This window comes from Centruroides vittatus, unplaced genomic scaffold, assembly GCF_030686945.1.
Source record: "Centruroides vittatus isolate TY-2023 unplaced genomic scaffold, ASM3068694v2 contig_1109, whole genome shotgun sequence".
Lineage (NCBI taxonomy): Eukaryota > Metazoa > Arthropoda > Arachnida > Scorpiones > Buthidae > Centruroides > Centruroides vittatus.
In genome coordinates this window covers 116,628-134,860 of record NW_027120710.1, presented here as the reverse complement: position 1 = coordinate 134,860, position 18,233 = coordinate 116,628, and the positions used below count along the sequence as shown (strand labels likewise).

General features: G+C 29.4%; 1 protein-coding gene across 1 annotated transcript in view; it reads right to left on the bottom strand.

Annotated features, from left to right (window-relative positions):
- Positions 1-18,233, bottom strand: part of LOC136976127 (uncharacterized) — a 149,795-nt gene that overhangs the window by 63,781 nt on the left and 67,781 nt on the right. The gene's annotated exons all lie outside the window — the stretch shown is intronic.

Here is an 18,233-nt window from a genome sequence, read left to right as displayed (position 1 = left end):
AGAAATTATACATTGCTACATTTACTGCAAGAATGGTCTTTTCGTCATTTTTGCAATGTTTAAAGAACTGAATACAGGTAGTCCCTCAATTACAAAAAAGTAGTATTTAGGAATCAGTTGTTAAGCATACTGTTATTATAAGTTTATTATTATGTAATGTATTATTGTTATGATTCGGTAATGTAAAATGGAAATGAAAAAACTGCTAAATATTCTAATACAGACTATAAAAACGTAATTGGTTTCGACAGTTGAAACATCCAAATAATAGAAGACACCTTAATAACATCTAACAATGTAAAAAAACCGCAATAAATGATAAAATGTATGTTGATAAAATGTAAGTTGAAATTGTATTGCTAATTTTATATTGAAAAAGCATTTTATTCGAGATTTTCAAGTTGATGTTCTTTTTATGTTATTCAGTCTGAAAACAGGAGTTTTCTTTTCAGTTTCGCAGATTCTAATGGAATATACAATAGTTTAAATGGAAATTATCTTATTCTTATGAAACATAAAGCGTATCTTAAGTATAAATTAGATCAACAAGCAAGTCGTTATTCGACACAACCAAAGAGGATTTCAACCGTAATGACAAAATAATCTAACTCGAGAGAGTTTACAAGATACGTTGCTACCTGATGTTGCTACTGAGGTGATGGATCGAGCATACGAGGACATCGGGTGATCGAGAACTGGGATTATGTTCATTGATAATTCGGACACTCGGTAAGGGCGCCAAACCAGAATGAGAACTAGAGCACGTTAGAGCATGTCAAGCGTATAGAAAAGCAAAACAAAAAGTGACCTTTGTCCTTTCATACGGAATTGACACCCAATAAGGTTGCTCGAACCTAACGTTATACTTCCAACATGCGGAGGAAGTCGGACGGTTTATAGCCGATAGTCGAGTGAGACTATCAAATTCACCTATCGTTTTGGAAGGAACTAAATCGTTTTTCAATATGACTCGAAGTGCTTCCTTTTACAAAAAAAAATAGTTACTTTCTTTAAAGTTAATTTGAGATAATATTTAAAATATAAATTGAATAAATTCACTAAAATTTCTCTCTTCAACTCCATGTTCTCACACAAAATTGGGCTACGAGTAGCAGATTGAGTTAATATATTTGGGCGATTTGCTGCTTTTTGGGCCACTTTAAAAATAATTTGGGCTACATTTAGTGGAATTCTTCTTTACTTTTCATGAAAACTATTTGCCAATCTATGAGGTTTTACCGGACAAGTGCTGTTTACCTGCAGTAGATTTATATTATTATTATAAATAGTTAATTAACGAAAATAGCATTCTGTATACGTAGTTGTGTGTTCCGTTTGCTTAACAAATTACAACAGTTACGTGGCATTTGGCATATTGCGCAGACATTTGTAAATCTCGAATAATTCGAAGTCCCGATTATTTCGTCCGTTAAATTTCGAACTAACGAGGATTTCCTGTAAATATTTCGATGAAAAATTCTTTATTAAGTTAATAAAAACAATTTGTTAAGATTATTGTGTTAATTGTTTTTTTCTGCTGTAAATACTGTAAATTAATTGTTAAATTTTAATTAATCATGTGAAATTTATAATTTGTTCCGATAGAGTATAGTACTTTCGTTCTTATGGTGACATCTTAAAAGGTTTTATTAATTGAACGTATACTGTTTGTGTATCCTTGCATAAGATGCTAACAGACTGTGGGCCCAGTTTTGTGTGAAAGCAGTGAACACAATAAGTCTTTACAAGCTGTGAAAATGCTTTGACAAACTTTACTGTGACAAACTTAATCGACAAAAATTATCTCATATAGAAATTTAAAATTAAACGAGCAATTATTTATTGTGGCATTGTCACAATGCCGTGCTGCAATTTTTAGTCATATTTTTAACTTATTTAATTTAAAATACATGTTCTCTACATCAGATTAGTCATGTCTTGCCCCTGTACTGTAAATCAGTGATTCTCAAAGTGGGGGTCGTGAAAAATTGATGCCAGATCAATATTTTTCAAATATTTTATAAATTTACTATGGATTCATGTTTATAAATAATAGAAATAAAAAATATATAAAATAATTTTACTTGAATAAATTGCACATATAAATAATAAAGACAATATAAATGTTTAAATACGAGCCTAAATATAATATTCATAAATTTATGCGCTATTGGGGAATGCCTCGAGTTCCACTCTTCGCCTAAACTATGATAGAACAGCGTTGTCATTTGGAACGGTGTTCGCTAGCAGCGTTGTGTCTGTAGGCAAGTCGAGTTAGAAATACAGTAGAGCGTCGCTTATCCGAAAACCGATCAACCGAAAGCGTGCATCATACTTTTTCTGCTAGCAATAGAATCGTACTGGTCATATAACACCTTTTAAGGGAAGAGATTTGGAGACTTTAAATAATAAAAAGCTAGTGTCTTTCTTTCTTCAGTAACACGTCACACAAGGAACAGTTGATTTATGTACTTTTTATTAAAGGAAATGCATTTCGTGTCTTAATGACTCTCTCCAATCTTTAGAATAGTTGATTGTTGGTTACAATTGACATTAGAAAGTAAGTTGGGTAATTGACTTGGTAATCGGTTTAGTCGGGTTGCTGCAGAGTTTGGATCACTTTGAGTATGCGGTTGCGTTTTTAGGTTTTTAAAGTATACAAAAATCCAGTAACGAAACTTAATTAGACGATTTTTGGATTGAAATAGCTTGACTTTTTGTGCAAACCACATGTTTTATATAGTTAATCGGCTCATTCTACCCCCTAAGCATTCCATATTTGGTCTCGACTTTCATCTACCTAATATTATTCTTGAGATTAAGGAAGGACGGATAGATAGATAGACAGAAGATGGACCGCAGTGGAAATTTATAGGTCTATCATTTTTGCAAATTACAACTTAAATATAATCTGTTTTTCCGGAAAAGTTGTATTTATCAAAACCAGAAAACCAGAAACAGCTGAGTTTCCACTCAGCTGTTTCTGGCAGTCTGGTTCGCCATGTTCTGTTAGAATAGGAAATGCGAACGTCTCGGCATATCTTGATATAGGTTAGAGACTATAATTGACTTTATACGAATCTCTCTCTGTTCGCTTCCAGAAGACAAGTGATATTTTAATAATAAAAAATATTAGTCCGGATGGTCGAGTGGTCAAGGTAGCAGCTTACCGCTCTAGGGGACCCAAGATGGAATCCAAGCGGATCGAATAATCCCCAGGAATTTTTCAAGGTATTGTTTATACAGATATGTCTTGCCCTTACCTTACCACTATCTTGCCCCATTTTTCTTTCAGCAAGCCCATTACTGGTCTGGCTAAAAGAGACCCTCTTAGTGTCCACAGAGCAGAGACAGTTTAAAAAAAATTAATATATTAATAAGAATTGCAGTCTGCCTTCGTGACGATGTCATAATAAATGGTTGCTCGTTTTTTGTGTCAAATAATAATTGTTAACTTATTTGACAGTTTGGCAAATAGTATCTATACAGGCAAATATTTGTTACTTGAAAAATAACGCATGAAGGGTACAGGCTTTTGATGTCCAGTGAGATCAATCCCATGCCTTCAAGATACTCATGCCTTGATTCAAGTGGGTAGATTTCGTAACAAGTAACTTAACTAAATCATTACACTTTTATCAGTTAGTTTTATAGATACTTAGAGCCGTGTATTTCTATCGGATCCGCCAGATTTAAAAATGAATATATTTTTTATTTGCATTTTACTTTTATCTAAATTTTAATAGTTTAGGTTCCCGTATATTTTCAGTATATATTGTTCTGACTCTGTAATGAATGTGAAGAATGTATTATAAAATCCATTAAATGAAAATATGCTCTAATATAATTTATGTATATTAAACATATTATAAAACAATATTCTAGCTAGAAATTAATGTCACAATCAATTTTAATATTAAAATCCATTAGCGACTTTAATGAATGCATTGAGAAAACAGATAAATGCGTTTAAGACAGTCATAAATAATAGAAATAATTGATAATTGACTCGAATAATTGATACGTATCAGCTACGTTAAGAAATATTTACTAATTTAAAGAACAATTTAAAAGCACACGCTTAAAATATTTGAAGGACACTACATTAAGTGGCAGGTGGCCATTAGCTATAATCAATACGAATTTCCCTAATTTTAAAATGACGTTTCGGCATAATTAATGAGTAGAGCGATGAAGTTTTCGAATTTCTGTTATAATATCTCACATCCATTAAGAGTAATGCCATACTTTTTAGTAGGACAAGTACTATGTAAAGCTAACAAATATAAATAATTCATGCAGAACTTTTCCTTCAGAATCGCCTAAAAGTATATTCCACAGGGGCAAGTATATTGCAATTGACTTTGAAATGACATCTTAAAAATGTACTTAATATAATTATTGAAATTTAAATCTAATTCAATTTAATTTTAACCTTAGCATTTATGCGCTTGTTTGTAATGTATGTATTATAAAAATGCACTCTACGTGGAGATCGTACGCAGTTTAAAATGATAAAATATCAGATTATAATTTATTGCTATTTTTATTTCTTTTAATTCTTTATATCTTATTATCTCTAAAACATTTTTCAGTTTCCGTAATTACTTTGACCAACTCCATAATGGAGGATGTCGGATAGTGAGGGGACACAATACCCGAAATAATCCGACATACCCGGTACAAACCGGTCAGACTATATAAAACACACGTCTGCATTCCTCGGCAATACGCTGAATAATATATTACACATTGCTATCAGATATATATATACAAATTTGCATATTATGATATTATGTTAACGTAATAGTATATGAGAATCCACACTTAAGTTGAAATACACAAAATCTCTACATAACTGCTTATACAATTTAGTTTATCTGAAGTTAAATTAATTTATCTGTTTAAATATTTGTGTAATAAGAGCAGCGTACTTTAGCATCCTATTGCCTTTAATTGACTAAGATCCGCTTGAATGAATCCATAGCTAAATAATTTCACTGGCAATAAAACCAATTTTGAAATCATGGAGATTTTACGTTTTCTACAGAAGATATCTCGTATAACGGCAATTCACTACGTCGAGGAAAATACAGGCGAAGAGAAATTTCGCCGTAATTGCTACAAATTTTACCAGAACATCGTAGAATTTTTTCTCTATTTTAACATGATTTTAACGTTATTTCTGACGTTGCGAATCGACGTCATCTGTGACGAAATTCTTTCGCATTTTTCTGACAAGGCCGAGTTTTACATGGTGACCATATTAATGACGTCCATTTTAACCTGTTTCCAATTTAGTCTCTTTAAAAGAGTTAAATATCCGAATCCGATCGAAATTGCTGGCGACGTCGAACCGAAGTTGTATCAAAATATTTTCATTTCACTCGTTGTCGGTTCCATTTTCTTTGTTTTCTACATAATGTCCTTCGTTTTTTACATCGATTTATATATATTTCCTGATTTGTCGAAAAAGACTTTATTCGAAGGAGTTTTTTGTCATGTCGATTTTACTCTTTTTTTAATCTTCATTGCGTATAGTTTTTTCATTTTCGCATTCTCTCAGAGTATTCTATTATCTTTCGTCTCTGACTACTTGAAGCGACTAAATTATACATTTCTACAGTTGATTAAAGTTCCTGGAAATGTTCAAAGTTTCGAAAATATCTTACGACGTCATTCCCAAATTTGGTTGTTTATCGAAGATATAAATGAAATCGGAAAGTATTTCTTTCCTGTAGTGTATGGCTATGCCATTTATTATACATGTTTTAGTATATGTCTTGTGATTTTCTTCGATTTAGATCCATATTTTAGAATAGAACTTTTAGTAGATTTCTTTGTTGCGTTGTTTTTAAGCATCGTGGTTTCTTATGGATTATCAAGAATAACTGCGCAGGTGAGATATAAAATAATTAACGTAGGATATAATGAATATCATTACAATTATTTATTGTACTTGTTTATTAACTAGCTGTACGGCAATTTCTACGAATGCAACATTTTATCTTCGAGTCGTTGTTCTCTTTTGTATAAACTCAAGGTAGTTCCTATTTTCATTTTTTAATATTAATATTATTGACACGATGCTAATTTATACCTGTATATTTACTTTTGTAAGATCTTGGATTTCATGAAACGGTTTGGACGAACACCAATTGGTTTTTCTGTCGGAGAACTTTTCTATATAAAAAAGGATTTCGTCATCAGAGTATGTGGTATTTAAATTTTTATTTTTATATTACTTGAGTTGCTGAATAATTTCAGTAAAATTGATTTTAAAAACATTTTGAAAATATGGTTGCGAACATAATCGATTTGTATTTTCAGTTGATTAGTGCCATTCACTCGCTTCTGTCCTCGCTCGTGGAACTGGCAACGACAAAGAATGAGGCCTGCAGGACACAAATTACAAAAATCGGAAATCTGTCTTTTGCCGATGGAAATCGATAAAAATCAACTTTGATAAAAACTCTCATAGGTTACATGTTAGCAGCTGAATTACGTTTTGTTAACGTCACATATGTTAATAATTAATTTACGTATAGTACGTGTTATTAGGCCTTGCAGTGGATTTTTTAAAATCTCTAGTTTATAAATTATTCTTTCATAAATTTAGTTTATTAATTTTTACAATGAAGTGCTTATATAATTAACAATAAGATAAAGGAGATAGTGGAAGAAGTTAAAGGAAATGAAAAACTGATATGGTGTATACAAAAGACTGTTTCAATTTTAATTTTATATAAATTTTGCGTTTTTTCAAAATTGCAGAAGTTAAACTTACAAAACCACGTATACGGTGAGTATCTTATCAACGATACAAGTGGGTAAACTTCTGCAATTTTGAAATTTTTTCTCATAATAAAACATTGTTAGATGTTTTCAAGGTTTCTTCTATTATTTGGGTGTTTCAATTTTTGAAAATAATTTTGTTTTACGATCTGTTTCAGAATATTTTTAAAAAACTTTTCTTTTTTTCCTGTTTTAGCTGTATCAAAACATCATATATCTATTTCATATTAGTTATTTTGTCAAAATCTACACGTAATGTGTTATTGAAAACGTTAGTCTATAATTAAAGTAACTAAACAATGTAATTTTTTTGAATTATTTCTTTAGTTCAGCTACTAGAAAATAAATGTATTTAAGCACACAAAAAAATGTAAATTGATATAAATGTATAGTATTATAGTTAAAACGCAATAAATATTCCGATTTTGAAATTCTTTATTGAGAAAATGTTCAATTTCTTAACTTGTCTTTTCATTTTGGAAATCCAGCATCAAGTTACGTAACTGTTCCGGCTGTTACGAGTTTTTGAGTTTAAAAAATGTTTTATACGATTAAGCAAAATAAATAAAATTGTGTGTTGCGCCATCTATTATGAGATTGTGTTATAGAATTAATTTTTATATTTTTAATTTACTATAATATTGCAAAAACCTTAATTTTGTGGGTAAGGATAAATGTTATAAATAAATTGTAGGTTCGAATAACAAATAAAATCGTTGTTAAGTCTAGTCCTACTGGAGATTAATTAAGTCTGAACCTACTGAAGATACACACGACTGACTTTATCTCCGTACGCCCTTGTCTTCTAATCACCAAAGCTTAATATTATTAATACCCCTAATAAACAAACCATTTTGTAAAATTTCAGAAATTTTTTACAAAAAGCCCAGGAGTTACTAAGCTTCGAAGAAAACGAACAAAATTGTGCCCTTCCCACACACAGATTAAAATCCATACATGCAGAAAAAACACTCGAATATCTTTGCATTTCACGCCGTTTCAAGGTCTCCTAAGTCAAAAAATTTAAAAATTTGGGGGTACATGTTTTGACCAATTTTCATTTGTAATATACTAAGTTAATCAATAAAGATTGTTTGTTTTTCTCTGAATAATCCAGTTTCCTTCTGTTATATACAACAGCCGGGAAAGAAAAATAAAATATTCTCTACTTTATTTATTCGAGCAATTGAGATTTTGATGACATTTCGAACTAGATAATCGTTTTTTTTTGTAATTTGAATCTATTAGATTTGAGACCGATATTGCCTACAGTGTGGATTATTTCCTTGGCCTTTAGTTTATTGCACTACATTCTATTGTGTATTCCTCATTTATAAGTACATTTTTCTTATAAAACCACGATTCCAAATACTCTAAATATTCATTAAGTAAAACTGTATGACTTTTTAACTCTTTATTCAGTAATTTATGTTTAGATGAAAATATTCATATTAAAAGACCTGGCCTTATTTAGTTTTTTCGTGTTTTTTTCAAGTTATTGTCTTTCAATAGATGGCACGTTGTCACGCTGTGAAATTATTCTAAATTTATCAACTGGTTGTAGATTTTCGATATTAACGAAGAATTAACATATTAACATACGTCACTGTAAAGAAGCGCTGTGCGATTAACATGACGTATTGACGTTTTCCATTGTTACCTTGACTATACGCGTTAAAAATGTAATTTTGGCTATTGTCAAAGCTTTTCGATGCGAATTCGAATTTTTTTTTCTATATTATGAGTTATTTAAGTAAGTTAATTTATATTTATTAAACGTAATATCATATTTAGTCTTTTACAAAATGTCATAAATTATGAAATATGAAATTAATAATAATTTTCCACAAGACGTTTAAAAAACCTAAAAATATTATGCAGTATTTGTTATATATTTTGTCTACGAAGGCTTAGCCTATTAATAGGACTTAGTTCACTGGTGTTTTGGCTTAAACAACCGAGGAAAAACTTATTCAGAATAAAACAAACAATCCTTATTGATCACCTTGTATTATACCCGGTATAGTAGTTCACGGTGATCAATAAAGATTGTTTTTTTTTAAAACACCAGTGCAATAAATCCTATTAATAGGTTAAGTCTTCGAAGACAAAATATTTAAAATATATAAAAAATATAAAATAAGGACAGAGACATGTGAATTTATATATTATACAGTAAATTGCAATAACCACAGCTGCTACATTCTCTCTGCTAAATAGAAAAGATTAGAAGTAAAAATAAGACAATGTCATTTATAACAATTAATTGTCAAAAATTAATTCTAAGTAATTTAATCAAAGTAAAGTAACGCATTTTCCATTTTTTGATGTTTATGCTGAGCTACAAACAAGGTAAGATTTTAAAACAAACGATTAACAAAAGATAACCGTCAATACGTGATGCTAACCACACATGTCTTTAGAATGGTGTGAGAGCCCGGACTTGACAAAAAAAAATTTTATACAAAAATGTTTTTGGAAAAAAAAAATCCTAAAGGATATGATTATAACTTTTCTCATGGACTTGCTTCCTCGTTTAAGGTGACACATCGAATATGTCACCGGGGACTAACGGAAAAATAGCCATTGGACCGTGAAACTAAATAGTACCAGAAAAGGGAAAGAGCAGTGAGAGGGAGACATCCAGAATAAAAGAATGGGTCCGATGACACGCCAGAGAATTCGCTGTCATCGAAAGTTCGTCCTTTTCCGATACAGTTTGGATACTACTCAAGCCGTTGCCAATCTTCTACCTTCTCAACATCGAAGGTAAGATCTTCTTAGTCGAGTTGCCAGCCAGGGTTCTTATATCTATAACTTCTCGACCCTTAACCACCAAGATTTAATAGCATCAATCTTCTCAATAAGCAAACTTCCCTCCACAATTTCATAAATTTATCAATATTCAAATTGGTAAACAAAACAATTACCATATTTTCGTACTGTTATAACTTATATAACAGCCTGTAAATTAAAAGCTATCATGATGGTGGGATTTGATAATTATCACCCTACTCCAGTGCTACAAGACTATCTTGAACTATAGAATTCTGCATTTTCTAGCAAAAGATATTATAAAGGTGTCTATTCAGAAGTGTAAAGTTTTTTGTTTATTTCGTGCAGGTGAATAGATGCACGTTTGGAATAAACCTGGCGAAATTATGTACCCATTATATCAGGTGGAGCCAGTGCAAAGTTATAAAGTGGTATTCTGGTGTGAGGTGTAATTACCTCGACTAGTTTGAGGATTACGAACGATTTAAAATGATAATATTTTCAATTGTGTTCTAAAATAAAACGTCACTGGAGTAATATAAAAAGCGAACTTTAAAAAAAAATTGAAAGACTCTCTACGCTATTCGTCTGCTATTCGACTCATCAATACCTTTTGAAGGGTGATGACCAGCCAGTATGCCAGTATTGCAACTGCTCCCTAAGTGTAAAATATGTTGTGCGATTGTTCCGCCTTCGAGAAGAGGCGTAGACAGTACTTTGGAAATGCAAGTCTGAGAGAGGTTTTGGGCCAGAGGCCAAATCTTGACAAGTTACTGGACTTTCTGAAAGTCACTAATATGTATAGACAAATTTGATATTAGTAGTAGTGGTTTGGGAAGCTTTCATCACAAAATTAATTTTCTAATTACAAATTTGAATTAAATTAATTTTATTTTAACAATATTAAGAAGATTTGATCACTAAATTAATTTTTAAGATTTATTTTAATATTATTATAAAATTAAGTTGCAGTGATAATTTAAAATTTGTCGAGTAAATTAAATTAAGATTACAAATGATTTTTAAAATAAAAATTTGTCGAATAAATTAAGATTACGAATAAAAACTTGTTGAATAAAATTATTTCAGATCACAAAATTAATTTTTCAGTTCAAAAATTTCTCAAGTAAATTAAATTAAGATTACGAATATAAATTTCTCGAGTAATAGTTTTATCATCAATACCGGAATTAATTTTTTGAAATTATGTTTTCGAATTAATTATTTTCTCAATTGATATTTATTATAAATATTTATTGAGTATATTAAATTAAGGTTACAAATAAAAATTTGTCGAATAGATCAATTCAATTCCTTGCTTCAGTTTTCATATTTAGAAAACTTTTCAGTTCATTTCTTTAGTTTTTATAAAACATCTTGTAACAGTAAAGCAAAGTTTAATTAACATATTTTTTCTAATTATTAAATTTATTATTATAAAATTAATTTGCATTAATAATTTTTACAATTTGTTATAATATAAAGAGTAAATTAAAACACGACAAGTTTACATAACATTTTAAAAATAAGACAAAGTAAAATACAGAAATAGTTCAATATAATAATTATCTAAATTATATTTCGTACTTATTTATTAAATGCCTATACAATGTATTCATTTTCAAAATATCTGTTTTTGTTTAATTAAGAATTGTTTGTAAGATAAAATATCACAAAAAAAAAACATTTCTTTTAAAAATATTTGTGGTAATAATAATTTTTTAAATATTATCCAATCTTAGACACCCGAGAAGTTTGATGTTTAAATAATTGTAGTTCCATTAAAAAAATAAAAATTTCTATCTGTCCATTTTTTTGTCAATTTTTGAGGATTTAGGTACCCCTCAACTTTTCAATGTCGAATGATGGAATTTTTATGTTATATATTGCTTCGGTTAAGTTTAAAAAATTAAATTCAATTTGCCCTCCCTTGTAATAAATTATATCGTACTTTTTTATATAAATTAAATAAAATTTCATATACCCTACTATGAATTCCTAAAATCCAAAATTATAATTTTTATATGATAAATACATCTCTTGTAAGAAATTTCCAAATTTAACAGATTTTTTAATCTCGTGGTGATAAATTATCAAAAGTAATGAATTGATTAACAGTAGTAAAATTTCCTGATTGCGAGGGAAGTACATTTATACATTATTAGAATACAAATTATTAAAAAATTTAACAGAACAATGGTTGTAATGGTTGTTTTATAATCAATTACATTTTAGTTTTACTTTGATGTATTTAACAATAAGTTAAATTACAATTCACTTTTTATATTAAAATAATAGTAATACAACGGTATATATATTTAATAAGCATTATTTTTTCCAATTTAATTTGATAAAGAAATGTAATGAATTTATTACAAAAATCTATCTTTTCAAAATTGTTTGTATGTCTTGCTACAAACCCAATTTATCTACATGAGGTGTTAAATGAAAGATTTTCGTCGCAAATTGTGAAAGCTTCGAAGTCATGGATAACTCTTATGCCAGAAACTATTACTCCATGAATGTTTTTTTTTTTTTTGGTAGTAAAATTAACTTGTCATTGATCTTTCGCTGATAATTGATACTTTTTAACGGAATCCATATAAAGGTCTATTACAGCTTCTATAGGAGTGTCTAATGTTTTTATGGCCAACAGTCGATAAGTTGAAATGCTTGAAAATCTATTAACATTTTCATTCTGTAATTTTATATAAATAAAAATTAGGATTACTATTATTTTATATTAAATAAGAAAATAACGAAAAGATTTCATACATAAACATTTCTTACCGACCATATAGAATGTTCATTGATGTACCAAATGTTGTCTCTTCTTCCTATTTTTGATATTATATCACGATTATATTCAATTATTTCATCCATTTTATCAAATTGTTAACGTGAAATCTATAAAAATATAATTTTAAAAAATTATATTGTAATTGAATTGAAACGAAACTTGTTTTTAAAATTTACAAAATTTAGTTACTATAATGAAATGAAAGTAAAAGATATATTACAAGAATTTTACTCGAATTGTACAGTAGCAATAATGATAATAATAATATTACAAAATGGTCTTTCTTCAAATCAAATTTATACTGTGTGATCCAACTTATTCAACTTTGAATTACTATACGGTTTATACTAAACCATAATTTCTTTGAAATAATATTTATTTAACTGATAAACTCTAATTAAAGATATTAAATTTATAAAATGAAACTGTGATTATATACATTTTTTTTTATTATTATAAACTCATTTCACCTCAATGAAAATTATTATATATCAACGAACTTTAAGAATAAATTTTACAACAATAAGGTGGTTTATTTTAAAAACAACTTATTTAATTAAGCTAACTAAAAACATAATAAAATTGTAACACTATCTGTATTAGTTATATATTATAGTACGTACAATTAGATTAGTTTTAAATACATTTAAAAAATTTATATATGATATGATTACATTTATTTATTTAATATTAACTTATTATCAATAATATTATCATTTAAATTAATTTCTATACATTTAAATTTATATTACTGAGTATTTATTTAAATATAATTAAGAAAGAGTTTAAAGAATATTAAACTCCAAAAAAACGAACCTCTGATTGTAATTCCTAAAAACTTGTTTTTCACATGATAGATGTAAACCCTACAAATAATTGCTGAATTCTTATGTCTAACTGTTAACTTTATAAAAATAATAGATTTGTTATAAAAATGAATTTTGCCGAACTTTTCCCTTCAGTTTATCTAAAACATAACAAATTTCTGCAAGTAAGTGAAGTAATTAATTTACACAAAGTTAGCAAAAATTTTTCGTATTTCAGAAATAATTTATATTGTACTTTTAAACTCTATCACTTCGCGCCCATTCCCTAAAATTTTGTTTCTCATATGATACATATAAAACGTGCAAATAATCTACAGATGAAAAGAAGGAACAGTCATTTAAACAATTTATAATAAATTTTATTTTAACAATAAGTTTAATATATTGTGTTTAGCTATCAAATTTATCGTAATGTCAGAGTAAATTAAAACACGATTTTAATTTCAAATAATATAACACCGAAATTTCTTTAGCTATACTAATCATAAATCTTATTGTTAAAATAATTTTATTTTAATTAACGCAAAGTTTAATATATTTAGTTTAATTATGAAATTAAATTGTGCTGAGTATAGCTAAAGATATTTCGGTGTTATTATATTTGAAGTCGTGTTTTAATTTACTCTGACATTAGGATAAATTTGATAGCTAAACACAATATATTAAACTTATCGTTAAAATAAAATTTATTTACAAACTGTTCAAATAACTTATAATTCCTTCTTTTCGTCTGTAGAAAAATGGCTGAAGGATTCAGCGAAAAAATGCGTCGCCGACTCTACGAAGAATATGGGATAGGAGCTGATGGCTCCGATAACCCAGCTTTATCCAACAACGTAACACTCCAGGTTTCTTGGATAAAGTCCGATGATGGCAAATTACAAAGAGGGTGGACATGGAGTCGGGGAAGAGGACAGAGAATTATGTCAAACAAGCAGTTGACAAGTGTGGCTGCATTACCACGAAGTCGAACTCATTTTAACAAATTTTCATATTAATAATCTGTAAGTAGCAAATTAATACCATATTATGAATAAAATGAAACTACCATCCAATGAGTATAATCAGAGATTCATTTTCCGAAGTTTATCAGTTAAATAAATATTATTTCAAAGAAATAAATAAATTTTAATATAATCCATATAGTAATTCAAATTTTTATGAGTTGGTTTAATCACACAGTATAAATTCGGTTTGAAGATTTAATATTTATTATTATTATTGCTACTGTACAATTTGAGTTAGATTCTTATAATATATCTTTTACTTTTATTTCGTTTTAGTAACTATATATATATATATATATTTAAAAAAACATAAGTTTCATTTCAATTCAATTACAATATAAATTTTAAAAAATATATTTTTATAGATTTTACATTAACAATTTGGTATATCAATGAACATTTTATATAGTCAGTAAAAAATATTTATGTATGAAATCTTTTCGTTATTTTCTTATTAAATATAAAATAATATTAATCCTAAGTTTTATTTATATAAAATTACAGAATGACATGCCGATAGATTTTGAAGCATTTCAACTTATTGACTGTTAGACATAAACACACTAAACAGTGATATACGAGTTATCCTTGACTTCGAGATGAAAATCTTCCATTCAACACCTCATGTAGACAAACTGGGTTTGTAGCAAGACATACAAACAATTTTAGGAAGATAGATTTTTGTAATAAATTCATTACATTTCTTTATCAAATTAAATCGGAAAAAATAATGCTTATTAACCCGTTGAGACTCAGGATTAATTAAATACTGTTTAATTTTAATGTAATTAAACATAAAAACGTAAAAAAAACGAAAGAAATGTGTTAATTTTGAAGAAAAAGCTTCAAAATACAATTTCCTTTGTCTCACCTTTCCGCGAAATCTGACATCGATGAGTCATTGTTTACACAGCTGGATGACCTTGAGAACAGCTGGTGTCGTCTTTCGCGGGACATTCTCATAAACGTCTCAGGAGGAGAAAGAATAAAAAGTAGGGTGAATACTAGGTGGCGGTATATTTCTAAATATTTTTTTTAAAATTACGATTTTAATTGAAATTTCCGACCCCCCGACTTAATTAAACGTATATATAATAAAATCTATTAATTAAAAAAATTAAAAAACTATTGGATGTTGTTTTTGACATCAGAAAATAGCTTTAAATAACATTACCGAAGTAAAATCGGCGCACTAGAACTTTAGAAGGATGAATGAAGTTCCATAAAAAATCCCATAAAAAAACAATTAAGCGTTAATCGCGCGTCATTAAGTTAGTCTGTTAGAAGAAATGTGTTGTATCAGTTACGCTGTTAAATAAGAATTTATTTCAAAATTGCTTGGTCCACTGAAAAAAAAGAAATCATTTGAAAAACCATGGACGAAATAGTGTTTATAAAAGCGTATTTTATTTTTTCAACTAGAATTTCGTCACAGGAAAGTTCTGACGTTTTCCTAAATCTGTACGCAACTTGCGGTTCATTATGGAAGCGATCGAATGCTTTTCAAATTTCGTCGACAAATTTTCTGTGGATTTTTTATGATTGTTATAACTATAAAAGCGTAACTTGTGAAAGTGCTTGGGTTTTTTAAATCTCTTCAAGACTTTGTTACATTTCTTCTGGAACAAGAGAGTTGACTGCGTGTTGTTTACATTTAAGAAAATTAATTTAAAACAAAAATGTTTAAAATTATCCACTTGTGATGTTTTGTGTAAGAGTATCGTTGTGCTTTTTTTAACTCTTTCCACCCTGTGGCACTAAGAGGGCCTCTTTTTGCAAGCCCATTGTGGGTTCGGCCAGGCCCACAATGGGGCGACCGGGTGGTGAGGGCCGGGATCCGACATATCCGGATGGACCACCCCCCGAAAAATTCCTGGGGATTTTTCGACCCGTCGGGATTAGAACCTGGGTCCCCCAGAGAGGTAGGCTGCCACCTCGACCTCTCGGCCATCCGGCCTTTATACCTTTGTGCTTTAACTTATTTAAGCCTAATTCTTAAAATTATTGAACGTATTAAAGCACAAATCGTTAACATTTATGTTTTATTCTTCTAATCAATAAAATTGAAATGCCTTGATGATGTGTATCGTTAAATTTGACAAAGACAATATCTGAATATTTTTACATTTACACCACAAAATATAAAAAATAGTAGACACAATCTTATAATATAATCGAGATGGATTGATAATGATAATAATAATAATAAGTGCAGAGCCCAAACAGTTTGGAGTTGAAAGTTAAAATTGGGTACAGAGTTACGGTATGTCAAGAGAATGAACAGTAAGAAGAGATTTTTGAAAATTCTCCCGCGGGAAAGAAAGAGAAAATTGAGGCTTATCCTAAAGAACTCGGCTTCTACTATACTATTTTAGATGCAATTTATTGTTTTTAACTGCGTTTTGGTAGGGTACCACGTAGGGATGAAAGAAGTGTATTCCTTAACAATGGAAGTGTTCACAATGGGAGTGTTAACAATAGAAGTGTTGAGAAACACTTCTAATGGAAGTGTTAAGAGAAAGCGACGTGCAAGATTTACAGATGCGTTTTTGAGGGAAATCGAACATATTTGTAGACCCATCTAAAAATTCTCTAATTAATCTGGAAACAGAGAACCTAATTTTTGCATTCTGTGAAAACGGGTAAGATTGGCTATAATGTAATCATCTTAATCTTTGCTATCGGTACTTTTTGCCCGAGCAACGCCAGGCTTATCTGCTAGTTTGAAATAAGTTTATGGATTCTTAGCGCTTTTCCACGAAGGACGACAATCGCACTCACAATAGTGTTTATTATTCATTATTTATTGATAACACTCACTTCGTATTTGTAAAATATAAAATATAATAATAAAATATTTAATCCTTCATAATACATGTGTAGCCATTAAATTAAATTTAATCCTTCTTATTAATCTTTCCATAATATTTTTATCAACAGTCACTTCGACTTTTTTATTTTCACAGCATAATATCGTATTATACACACAAGCGTCCATTTTGCTTAACAGGTGTAATGGACGTAAAAGCTGCTTTACTTCACTGCAGCGACCTCTTGCAGCAAACGTTCAGAAACGGTTCGCTACATTGCAACGCTGCATTTAGAAACGAGTTTCAGAGTGTTCGCTGTAAAGCGCTTCTAAAGCGCTCTATCTTCTTCTTTCTCCTCCTCCTCCGGGTTCATATGAAGATTGTAGCCTCAAACCGCTTTCTCTCTGACTGTGTACCTAAGTAAATCGGCCTGTGCGTGAAATATAGCTCTCGAGTGCATTCAAATGGTGTAGAGCGCTGCATAAAAAAACACAGCCCATACAACTGGTTCTAGCCCTCTGGTGACAATTTCGGGTATTCACAAACATTTATTTGCACGAATCCTCAAATAATAGATGGGCGTTTCGATCTGTTTTAACTTTGTGTAAAATGTTTTAATCATTTATTATTGTCATTTAATGAAGTTTTTTCAAGCCGATATACTGTTAGTTCTGTGGTTGTGTGAAAACGGATAAGAAAAGACTCGAAAATGTTATCATGTTTGTAGTCTTCAAATTCAAATATCGGGTGTAATATGAACTGCGCCAAGTAAGACATTACTACAATTTTTGATGACAGTGAAATGTATCTTTTAAAAGAATGTCTTTTGTGAGGGTCTTTTGAGACAGCGTTCTAATCGGCAAATTCAAATGTCCGCTTAGTGATGTGGCGCTACAATTTTTGGCTATGTCTTGGCTACTTTAATATTATTATTGTTAAATTTTTGCGTGTTTTAGCTGGCAACACTGGCTCGATCATGAAAGGAAGGCCAGTATTTAAACGAGGCTTAATTTTATTTAACGACGCTATCCAATTGCTGTTTTTAAAACGTGTGCGAGATTTAACGGCAAAAAAAACGGTGTCAGCTGTGAAACAAAAGAAAATTTTCGACTTCTTTTTCTAATGTATAGGTCTACTTTATGTAAAATATGTAACCCGAATATATATTTTTTTGTTTTATATTTTTCAATACACAGTACAGTACTGTATTTATTTTGTG